This window comes from Furipterus horrens, unplaced genomic scaffold (assembly GCF_987537825.1).
Source record: "Furipterus horrens unplaced genomic scaffold, mFurHor1.1.pri manual_scaffold_2, whole genome shotgun sequence".
In the NCBI taxonomy this organism is placed as follows: Eukaryota; Metazoa; Chordata; class Mammalia; order Chiroptera; family Furipteridae; genus Furipterus; species Furipterus horrens.
The window spans coordinates 121,117,522-121,130,283 of NW_028327172.1; the positions used below are offsets into that span (position 1 = coordinate 121,117,522).

The following is a 12,762-nucleotide window of genomic DNA, read 5'->3' on the forward strand; positions in this document are numbered from 1 at the left end:
TGGGTCTTTTTCCCTGTTCAGAGATTCTTGAAGTTTATATTAGCAGCAAAATATGCTGCTGCACCTATTCTGCCAATATCCAGCCCCGAAGCAGCCCGACTGTAACTTCCTTGGCCCTCGCTTCCTGGCAGCTGAGCATGGAGAAGGAAAAAGCCCCTAAATCTGTTTACTGGCATTGTGACAAGTCTATGCTCTCATCATCAGCTGGACCCTCCATGCTAACTGGCAATCTTTCTGTTTGCCCCAGTCAGCTCTGTTTCAGATTTCCCTTACAGCTGTTCCAAACTATCAACATGCTTGATATCCCCTCATTTTAAGTAGATGTCCTTGTCCATATATCCCAGAAAACATAGGGGACCTCTCCTTCCCCTCGACCGGCAGCCTGACCCAGGGTGACACCTATCTTTTTCCTTCCCTCCTCCTGCCAAAGAAAAATGATCTCTTCTAGCCCCAGAGTTACCACTTCTAGAGACTATTGAACAGCATCTCCTCAGGCATCTTCTGGGATCTCCTTACATCGGTCACTTTTTTCACCCATGTGTCTTTAATCCATCACGCTCTGTCCTCTGGCTTCTACCCTTTGGTCTGCAGATTTGCTCAATGTTTTCCTTATCACCACACATGCACCTGCACACACATATGCATGCACAGATAATTCTTTAATCATTTCAGCCTCTCACTCATGCTGCAAATTGCCTTGTAGAGCAATTATCTGTTTACATGACAGTTTTCAACTGGTCCAGTGGTTTTTAATCATTGTTGTGTCACAGATCCCTGTGAGAATCTGATTAAAGCAATGGACCTTTTCCCTGGAGACACAGAAAAGGTGTACACGTACACACACACACATTGTACCTGCAATTCCAAGTTGTTCTTGGTCACTGACCTTCATAGGAGATATGACTGCCGCTCATCAATACTTACAGTGTTTCTCCTCTTCCAGGCACTGGTGAGAGTTACACTTCCTTGCGGACTTGAGATTAGTCACTACATTGGCCAATGAAATGTGAGTGGAAGTCATGTGTGTGCAAGGTTTAAGAGCCTGCACGCTACGTGCTACGCTTTCTCTTTTTACTCTGCCACCGTGACCTCTGGGTTCCAGTTGGAGACTGCTCCATCAGTGTGGGTCTTGGCGTGAAGAGGACGCAGAGCAGAGCACCTAGCCAGACTGCAATGACATATAGAGTGAGTGAGAAATAAATCTGGTTGTTTACGGGGGCTGAGGCTGGGCACTGTTGGTTAGTGTTGTGTAACTGAGGCTGTCCTGCTTGATTCACAGGGTACTTTGGGTATGAAATAATTTAAATCAGAAAAGTTCTTTCTAAGGAAATTTAAGCTACCCTCCTCCCTGTTCTTAACCGATAAGCTCCATGCTCCTCAGATTACTACACTTTCAGTTACGACACTTCCAATTCTCTCTACCTGCAGGACTGTTTCCCTGCTTCTTCGCCCAATTCCTCATCCTTTAGACCACAATTTATATGTTACTTCCCCAGAGAGGTCCTTTGGGCCCTGTTCCCACCCTCCTCCTGCTGGGTTGCTATCATTCATATCACCCATTTCTGTCTTTCACAGAGCAAGCGCATCACAGCCCAGAATGATCATATTTGTTTTCTCTCTCGTTCTGAATTTACAATATTCGTATTCTTGCTATCAACAATGATTCGTAAGTAACTACAATAATGCAGCTCTTGCCCCATATGAACTTAAGAGAACACATTCAAAATATGGAGTGCTATCATTTGTTTAATATAATGACAAAAATAGAACCATGAATGTACAGAGCAAATCCCACTTTAATCACTTTTCTAAACTATGCTAATGGAAGAAAAAGCTCTAACTAAGAGAATTGGGCAAATGTTCCCATGTTTTGATGTTTTGCATCCAGAACAAACTGTTGAACTTTGGTATTCACCGGTAACCATTAAGAGGTCAGCTTGACATTTTGGGTTTTTTTTTCAGATAGCTGTGGCCAATAGCACTAACAACCTTTGGTCCCAGCCCAGTTAAATAGTAGTGTTTGTAATTCACTGGCATAAATTTCTTGTTTTTTTGTTTTGTTTTGTTTGCTTTTTTTTTCTTTTACTCAGTATGCACTCTAAGCAGTCTTATTTCAGAGTGACAGTAAGAATTACTCCTTATGTTCTAGGAGGAATAGGATGGTTAACCTTTGTTATACATCCAAAAATATAGGTAAGGTATAATACCTTGTCACAGAGTAAATTAAGTCATACCTATTCAATGAATGAGTGAAAAAAGTAGTATTATAAAATTACCACACATTTTTTACTTGCTTTTATTACATGTAACTAATACCATAAAAGAAAAGTATTCTAATTTAAGAAACCAAAGTTTTAGCCTTATTGTTTTAACTGCATACAAAATTAAAATGTTTATGTTTTAAAATTTCAGAAATGCATAACAATATCAATATGAAATTTTTCTACTTCCATTGTCTTTAAAAAGTGTGTTGAACAGTCTTGATATCTGATAAAAAGTTTCAGAAATTGTAATCCTATCCTTCCAGTATATAATTGATCCTAAAAAATATTCACTAGAATTTTACACCTCTTAAAGTCAGATATTCAATTCCATAAGCAGAAAGTTTGGGAATTTTCAGAACTAATTGTTAGAATAAGATGAATTTGTCTTGATGAGAACAACCAAATAAGATGTTTTAATGTTGCTAAAAAGTTTAGTTTGGAAAAAAAATAAACTTAGTTTAGTTTTGATTTTTCATAAATTTTGTTTGTTTTAAATTTCTTATGTGGCAATGTGCATTGCAAAATAGTACCCCTTAAAATGTGGAGCATACCCACTTCCCTATCTCCTATGTAACATGTGTAATTGGTATATGATAGCTACATTTTCTATGTATATTTATATTTATAAAAATCCACATGCACAATTTAAAAATAACAGATTTTTTATGTTGGAGAGGGGTGTTTCTTCTTTCTTTTTCAATTTCTTCCTCCTAATTAACTAATTTTTAAGAGAAGATTATCATCTGCCACTCTGTTTTAAGAGAATGTAGGTAATCAGATGAGGCTTAATGTTTTTAAAGTGGGACATGCATCAAACGTGTATATGCAAACATTTTTTATTGTTTTGCATAAAGGCAGATTATTTCTTAATTCCTCATCATTACAACATAACCTTCAAAAAATTACAAATGTTTCTTGTCTCTTCTACTGGAGCACTTTATTCAAAAGCATAAATTCCATAGACATAGTTGCTATAGAAATGGAAAGGGGATAAACAATGATGAATCATACTAGCAAAAATTGCAGCTGAAGTGAGGCAACATCAAGGTTTATGTTTAATAATGCTGAAATGCTGATGGTATTTATTCTTGACTTTATGTATACTCCAAGCTGAATGTTCTGAGTTGGAAGACCCTTTATTACTAAAAATAACACATCTTAATGAAAATATTTTATTTAGCAAGCATCCCAGATTAGGAAATCAGGACATGTCAAGAAAATTTCCTTTGTAGAAAAATAGTAAAATTTAATGAATAATAGATTCAAGTAATGTCAATTACTTTTCTTTATTTCATACAAAATTTCCTTTTATAAATTAAAAAAGTGAGATTTCTTACACAAGACTTACAGTTACCCTGGCTTTCAAGAATAAGTGCTTCTTCAAGTTGATTCATGTCTTGTTTATTTTGCTAAGGAGCTTATTTTGAACTAGTGTTCTAGGACAGCATTTAAGTTTTTTCATTATATTTAGTAAAGAAAAAATCATGTTTAATCTCCTAAAAACATTTGGCTCTATTTTGGGCTGGTTTAGGATTTATATTTTAAAACTGAATTACAACCATGGCATTTGGTAAAGGTGAAGGTGGCTATTAAACTCTCATAGCCTTTGATTTTAGTAATTAAGTTTTATAAGACTTTAGAGAAAAAAAGTTATATTAGTCATTACTTAAACATCATTTTAACAGACTGATACACCCTGTATTCTAAAACCAAAAGTACGTTACTTGAAACAATCTAACACTGATACAACCATTCATATTATAAAATTTAACTCCTGGTTGCCAATAAAATGAGAAGAATTGGTTTAAGAAACAGAAAGTGGGGAGGAAAGAAATGAAGAAGCAAGAATCCTCTCTCAGAAAATATTTTAGAAAATTAGTAACCTCTCTACACATTTCTCTCTGAAAATAAATATTAATCTTTATGATTTTTATAAGCCTTCTCTTTTATCCTGCTTTATCAACACTATCATCAATCAGCGTGTTAGTTAAGTGCACTTTCCAGATTCAGTATGGAATTGCGGAGGAGCCTGGGTTGTAGTATTGAATAGGCAAGATTTCAAAGCCAACCTCCAACATGGACCTTGGTCAAGATTTAACACCTTCAGTCTGTTCTTTCTTTCTTTCTTTTTTTCATTCATAAAATTTTAAGGCATTTATTCTACAGTGATCTGAATTTTACATCAATGCTCCATCAAATTATGTTCATGAAGGTCACCAATAACCCTCTTAATTTTAAAATCGAATAAATAGTTAGCTCTTATTATGTTTTATCTCTTTGCAATATTTGACTATTTACCACTTCATGATTCTTCAAACTATTTTCTTACTTGGTTTCTGTGGCCTACTCTTCTCTGTCATTTTTCTTATTTTCTGGAGGTTATTATTACTCTCTTTTGCAAACTCTAGTCTCTCTGCTGTTAATTAAATGGCCTCTTTGTTCTTCTCCCTCTAAACTGTCTTCCCAACAAATTCCATCCACCACCACTCCTTCCCATAGCTTCAACCAACATATATATATATATATATATATATATATATATATATGTGTGTGTGTGTGTGTGTGTGTGTGTGTGTGTGTATAATTGCCCTATATGTGCCTCCTTTCCAGATCTCTCTCTTGAGCTCTTAGCTCCCACACTGCTACTACATTTTGGACTTCACTGAATTGTTCTATTAGTACCATTCAAAACTTTTACCCACATCAACCAGGACAGAAATCTAGAACTCACCCCAGACTCTTCAATCTCCCTTATTTTCTCTCATATTCCCCAAGTCTATAAAAGCTTATTGGTTTTTCCCTTAAACTATTTCTTTTTAAATAGTGCCTTAGTTTAAATCCTTATGTTTAGGTCAATGAAATAGCTTCTATGCTATTCAGAGTAGTTGCAAAGTCATTACAAAACATTTTTAACAGATGTGGTAACAAAAATCTCGCTGGTTTAGCACAATAAATATTTTTTTCCCTGCTCATGTGCAAGTTGTTGGGCAGGATCTGCTCCCTTCAGGTAACCAGTATCCTTCTATCTATTGCCACCACCTCCTCTACCAGACCTTTATAACTGGCAGGCAGGTGAGAACAGAGAAGGTAGAGTCTTGTTTAGGGCTTAGTCTATTCGAGATCTGTCCAGAGGGTTTCCAGCCATGTAATATGAAAAATAGAGACATTTATTGAATGAAATACAAGATACAATAAACATTATATAGAGGACAATGATGCCTCAGTCCCCTTCAAGTAGGCACCTTGGGACCTCACACAATTCCAATCGCCATCAGCCACCCTGTTGTATTTTCCTGAATCTCATTGATGGTATAAAATAGATCCCTTTCAGAGGTGATTTTAGTTTTTGGAAAAGCCAGAAGTCACAAGGCACCAAATCTGGGCTCTATGGGGGCTGAGTCACCTGGGTGATTTGATGTTTCGCCAAAAACTCTGAACAAGACACAATGCATGAGCAGGTGCACTGTGGTGATGAAGTTGCCGGTCACCAGTTGTCCACAACTGTGGCTTTCTGAGTCACCTGAATAGTTTCTGCTGAGGAATATTCAAGCTTAATGCAAAATTTGATGCAGATTCATTGTTCTCATTTTCAATGTGACAGCCACACAGTACACATGTTCCCTCAATGGCGTCTACTGCCCTTACTGAGTAGTACAGTGAAGTCAACATTGTTCATGCATGCACATTCCAGTCCATTCTCTCTGGCTGCCAGGTTACATCGATGTTGCACAAACTGTTCTCATTATATCAACAATGGCTGAGCTTTTTCCGGACAGACCTCTGTGGGAGCAGATGGAGCAGTGGGAGCAGAGGGGGAATAAATTCAATTAAAACTACTATTCAAAAAAAGCTAATAATGACAGACAAAGAGTGTTCACTAACCCATTGCAATTCTGAAATCCTGCTTGGAAGGCCTCAAAAAGTCCCCTACCCTGAGAGAGAATGAGTTATTTTGATTAAACTTTAATTCTGCTCTCTGGGAGTAATTCTCTTGTCCCTTTCCTCCCTGGCCCTCAGCTTAGGAGTTCTTACTATTTATTCCTTTTGGGCACAGCTGAAATGAATGGTACCAAAAGTTTGCAAGCCCAAAAGTGATATTACAGCTCAGCCAAAAGTATTTTTAGTCTATTTTGGAATTCTTGACATCACAAGTTCTTCAAAAGCTTGGTAGACGTCTGTTGTTTTTGCTTCCACCTATTATAATTCTCAGGTATTTCCTTTCCCTTCATCCTCCCCTCTTCTGTCCATAACTGCTGCTAAGTTGCTACAGTTAGTTGATCATTGTTTCTTATCAGAAGGCCACACCATTATAATCTGATCTTCACCATAGAACAAAGTTATATTGTCTACCTAAGGAGTTTTACTGACCCTTTGTGTATCTACTGGGAATCTGGAAGCAGATGGCTTTCCATCCAGTTTTCACCCCAAGTTTTTGGACTCTCCTTATTGTTTTTATTCAGCTTGAAAACTGGCCAGGTATTTCTGAGTGTGTTTCTTTTTTGAAACACCTGACCAAAGGAAGCCAATGACAGCTATTACATGCTAACACTCTAATTCTTCTAAAACACTTCTCCAAAAGCCGCAGTTCTTGAAGTGTGGTTGGCACAGCCCTGAGACTCTCAAAGACCTGTTTTGCGGGCCCACAAGATCAAAAATAGTTTCATAATAATTGGGAGGTTATTTGCCTTTTCCCCATGGTAACATCTGCACTGATGCTACAAAAACAAAGGTGGGTAAAGCGCTTGGTGCTTCAGCACAAATCAAGGCAATGTTACTAAACCATGTCATTGTATAATTGGACATTGTGTCATATTTGCTGCCATGTACTTACATTTTTTTAAAAAGCCAGTTTGGCTTAAGGATGCCCTTGATGAAACAGTAAAAATCATTTACTTTATAAATCTCAACTCTTGAGTACATGTCTTTTACATATTCTGTGTGACCAAAAGGAAAGAACACAAAACATTTCTGCTGCCTACCAAAATACAATGGTTCTCTGAAGAAAAAGCAATATGCAATTGTTTGAGTTGCAAACTGAACTCATCTGTCTTTTATAGAATGCCATTTTTACTTGAGAGAACAAGTGATAAACAAAATATGGTTTTCTGTTGTCTGGGTCAACAGTGTGGTAATGGGCACAGAGGGAAAAGGGGTAGGGAAAAGGGGAGGCGGACAAAAGAGGACATAAATGGGAACAGAGACTTGACTTTGGGTGATGAATGCACAGTAGAGTGTGCAGATGATATTTTATTGAGTTGTACACTTGAAACCTGTATGGTTTTATTAACTAATGTGACCCCAATAAATTCAACTAAAAAAAGAAAAGGAAAAATAAAATATGGATTTCAGACTTGGGTATTTGGCAGTTGTTGTTTTTTCTTTTTGAATGTGAGCCTGTCGTCTGAAGGCAAACAATCTGACAGTATTCTTTGGCAATGATATAATATTAGTTTTCAAATTAAAATTAGAATTTTTGAAAATTTGCATATAGCACCATGAGCTTGACAGCTTCTTAATTCTTAAAGACTTTTCTGAAGAACTCAGTGGTTATATTAACAAATTTTATTTTTTAAAAAATATTATATAATGAAGTGTGCCAGTGATATAACTCAATGAAACAATATTTTCAAAGTAAACTTTATAAGATATTACAAAATCATGTATAGGTTACACATCCTTTTAAGTGCAAGTAAACCAATGGATTTTTTATGTAATAGCATGTGGAAAGTTCATTGACATGGTTTCAGATTTGATGCTGCAACCAACTTTTTTAAAAATTATGTAGTACCAAAAATATCTACAACTATCTGAAAAGGCTATTAAAATATTTCTTCAAAAGAAGATTAGTCTTCCAACAAGAAATATCCACACATCTGTGTGAGGCCAGATTTTCTTCATATACATTCACCAAAACGTCTCACAACAGAGTGAATGAAAAAGCAGATGAGACTCCAGACGTCTTCTATTAAGCAATACACTAGAGTTTTACAAAAAAATGTAAAATAATACTATTATTTTTACTAATTTTGAAAATACCATTATAAAATATGTTACTTATGTTAGCATAATAGATTTATAGTTATTTTTAATACATTAATATTTTAACTTCTGTTTTAATTTTAATGTGGTCATTCTTGCTAGATATAACACATAAACAAACTTTTTTGTGATCTTTAAAAGTTTTTTAACAGAGTAAAGAAGCCCTGAGAAGAAATTGTTTTGAGAATCTCTGTCCTAGTGAAGGGATCAGCTAATTATGGCCCACAGGTACTACCTAGTTCCTTGCCTGTTTTGTAAATAAAGTGTTGTTGGAAAACAGACACATCCATTTGTTTAAATATTGTCATAGCTGCTTTTATGCTAAAACAGCAGAATTGAATACAGAGATGATATTGCTCCCAAAGCCCCAAATATTTACTGTTTTGGCCTTTACAGATAAAGTTATCTGGCTTCTGACCTAGAGCTTTAATTCTTAAGCCTAGCTGCACATTAGAATCATCTGGAAAATTGGCACCACATACTTACAGAGCAATTAATTCAGAATCTCTGGGAGTGGCATCTGAGCACAGACGGTTTATAAAATTCTCCAAGTGAGTCTTAATATGTAGCCAGGGTTAAGAATCACTGTCCTAAAGCTATAAGAATTTTAGGCATGAGTCCTGCCTTCCAACTTACTGCAGACAAAAGCGTATCCACAGCTTTTCCCTTTCATAACATGTGTTACTCTATTGCAAGCCCTTAATGTTAGGCTACTCACCTCCCACCCGCTGGCCAAACACTGCCAGCGCCACATTCATTGTTGCTCCCACAGCAGCACCCCACTGCTAGGTACAAATTTCAATGTTAGTCAGGATAGGCTATCTCCTATGGCAAACATTTCTCAAGTTTCAGAGGCTAACACAATAAAATTTTATTTCTTATGCAAATCATGGTGCCTGTGCTTTGGTAGGGATGTTTGCTCACAAAGGAATCCAGCTGCTTCTAGCTAGAGAGAGTCGCCCTCCCTCAGGGCCTCACTACTCAATCCCTCCACTGGCAGCCAGAGCCTAGAGAAGCCATATAGCACTCCTGTTGGCCAGAACTTAGTCACAGTGATCGCAACTACATATAAAGAAGGTGCAAAACATAGTCTATCTTTTTTGCCAAAGAGGAAAAGCAAAAGTGATTTAGTGAACTAGCTTTATCCCTGTCATAGTCTAACAATAGCCTTTCTGACTAGTTTCATATATTGAGTACTGTGAAGTACCTTCACACCCCTTTCGGTAGACCAAATAAGGGCCTCCTATTCCCTAGAATTTAGGATTATTTTATTTTACATGGCTAAAGGGACTTTTTCACATGTGGTTAAGGTTAACCTGATGGGGATATTATTTTAAATTATCCAGGTGGGCTCAACCTAATCACATGAACCCCTAAAAGAGAACCTTCCTGGACCGTAGTCAAAGAGAGATGTGAAGACGGAAGAAAGGTCCAAGATACAGTGTGGCTGAAGGAAGCTGGAGGAAGGGCCCATGAGCCAAGAATGCAGGCAGCCTCCAAGTTGAGGATGGCAAGGGAATGGATTCTCCTCCAGAGCCTCCATGAAGGAGACAGCGCTTTCAACACCTTGATTTTAATCCAGTGAGACCCACATTGGACTTCTGACCCAAAGACCTGTAAGATGATAACTCTTTGTAGTGATAAGCCACTAAGTTTGTGGTAATTTGTTTCAGCATCTATAGAAAATAAATACACCCTTCTCTTCCAGGTTCTCACCCTGCCAGTGATATTCCCAAAATTTAAATCTTAATTGGGGGCTCCTTTTCTCAAAATATTTTAATGGCTCCTCATTCGTTCCCCTAGTTAATGTGCATTAAGCACCTATATGTGAGGCCCTCTCCCAGTCATCAGGATTGCCACCGAGTAAGGCAGACTGAGTGGCTGCTGCTTCAGTGAAGCTTGGGGTATCATCACTAGAGGACATCATCTAAACTCTTTAGCATTTCATTCAGTGCCTGCATGACCTAACTCTGAGCAACCTGCCTGACTCATTTCTTGACATTTCACTCTACTGGAAAAAGAAAATAAAAAGCCCATGAGTCTTAATATAATGTACTCATTGAACTACTAAGATTTCACAGTATCCCATGGCCCATTGGGGAACATCTCTGGATGTAGTATGAAGCTGTTCCACTCTCCCTATTCCTTGTGCACCTGGAGCACTCCTGCTTCTTCTTTAACAGTAACATCATGTCAATCCTGAAAATAAGGTCACTCCCCTGGACTCCCTCCGCCATTTCTTATTGAAATGTTTATACATCCAGTCTGGTACTTATAACACTGAATTGCAACTGCCCCTTTCTCTGCTTTCATCATGGCTTTCAACAGATTCAGAGAGAACTTCCTAGTGAATTTAATTTTAAATAAAGGCTGAGAGTTCATTCATTCATGCATTCATTTATTCTCTCAAAATAAGTTCTTCAAAACGTGTACTTCATCAGAACTTAATTCTGCATGAATATTGACACTACTATGAAAACCCCTAAATCAGAAAAAGAGATGAGTGTCTGAATTTCTTTTGCCAAACTTTTCCCAGCATAGAGTGCCTATTCATTCAAAGGGCATCTCTTTCTGCAGAAACAGGGGATGCAGGGAAACTGCGAATCCCACATGATGACAATCAGACTGAATACGGATGCTACAACACTAGGATTCTACATGCTCCTCTTTTTGAATATTTCTGCAGTTTACTAAAAAGTTGTGAAGGTGTGTAGTTCCTATAAGTTCAACACATAACTGCAACAAATAACTCCCCCAGAAGACAACATTTATAGGAACCATTTCATTTGGATGGATTTATTCCATCTGCCTATAATACCTGGGGGAGAATAGGATCAGTCCTTTTATAAACATTTTGAGTGTAGAACATTAAATTTATTTTATGAAAATATTTTGTTGTAATTTCCTATTTAGTTTTTCCTAGAAAATTAAGAGACACCAGTCTGACATATTTTCCTAGTATGGTCAAGCACTCCATGCAAGATTCACATTCTATTTAATTGAATGGTCAAGACTCTCTTTCATCAATTATTAAATTTCCCTGCATCTGGATATTTTGTGTCCACCACAGTGAAGATTAATGTGTTTTACTCAGTAATATAGCTGTGATATACAAATTGTGATCTGCTAAGTAATTAATTGCTTAAAGAAAATATTTTGGTAAATTCTTATTGTAACTATTGTAGAACCATTCTGCAGAGCCATATTTTAATACATTTTCAACCACTTCTTGAACAACTATTTTCCACCTACTATGTATAAGGTGAAGGGAGAGAGAAGAAACACCTATAGAATAATTACCAGCTGGTAGATAGAATGAAGTTTATTCTGATTATAAGCTCATATTTTTCAATATACAAATACTAGCTGTCACTCCATGAAGTTTTTAGTAATCATTCATTAAGAACTTCACTCTACGTCTCACAGACATTGGATTCCTTCTGGCCCTGTGGTTTAGTCTTTCTGCCCACTAAATGTTAATAGTAATTAACTATAGTTCTCATTCTCACCTCCCAACATATTATCAGTTTTCCAGGGACATTGATTCTGCACCAAAGAGCCTAACCTACTAACCACAGTGGTACATGGTAATCAGGGAATTATCCTCCAGAAGAACAGTTCTTTCTATTTCTGATTCAATAAGCATTAAAACCAACAAATGCATTGTTAAGTTTAACAAATCACAATGGCTAAAGGGACCCATTTCTCTGAGCACAGCAATTACAATGGTGAAGTCACAATTATCCAGCAATTAAGTTGACAGCTGTATTCACCCTTTGAATAATCAAGTCTACCAAAATGCGCCCACAGTTCTTTCTGCTGAACTTAATCTGGAAGGTTTCTAAAGCTTTCATTTCTATGCAGGTTTCAGAAACCACAGAAGCTATTTCATCTGAATGAAGGAATAATAACAAACCTTATGAAACAGAAAGAACAATAATTTATCCACCTAACATAAGCTGAATTTTCTTTTAAAAAAATAGGGTATTGCCAAGTTCTATTTCCAAATGGACTATGTTCTGAGCCACCATAAAAACATTTGGCTGCCAGAAGAGTGTCTAATTCAGTAAATAATGAACATGAATAATTAATGTTTTAGAAATGCTTTCAGCTACAGGTAACAAACAGCCTAACCAGAATCGTTTTTGTTTTGTTTTGTTTTGTTTTTAATGGGGGGAGTATTTTTTCCCACTCTAAGAAACCCAGAATTAACAATGTTGGACTGGTTCAGCAGATAAATCATGCCAAAGACTGAGATTTCATTAACTGTTCCCTAATAATTAACAAAAAGGTTGCTGCAGCTTCTACAACTATACTCCCTTCCCAGTGGGAAGAAGAAGGATGAGACAGTGAGAAGGGGTGTCACCAATATCTGAAAGTAAATGACTTAATCAGGAAGCTCCCAGAAAACACTTCTTTGCGTCACTTTGGCCAGAATTTTGTCCCAAGGTCTCTGTTG

General features: G+C 36.8%; 1 long non-coding RNA gene across 1 annotated transcript; it reads left to right on the forward strand.

The window, feature by feature from the left end:
* The first annotated feature begins 872 nt into the window (after positions 1 to 872).
* Positions 873 to 9,951, forward strand: LOC150019386 (uncharacterized). Its single transcript, XR_016509249.1, has 2 exons — positions 873 to 1,185; positions 9,650 to 9,951. It is a non-coding gene; the product is annotated as an uncharacterized LOC150019386 (long non-coding RNA).
* Positions 9,952 to 12,762: the final 2,811 nt, after the last annotated feature.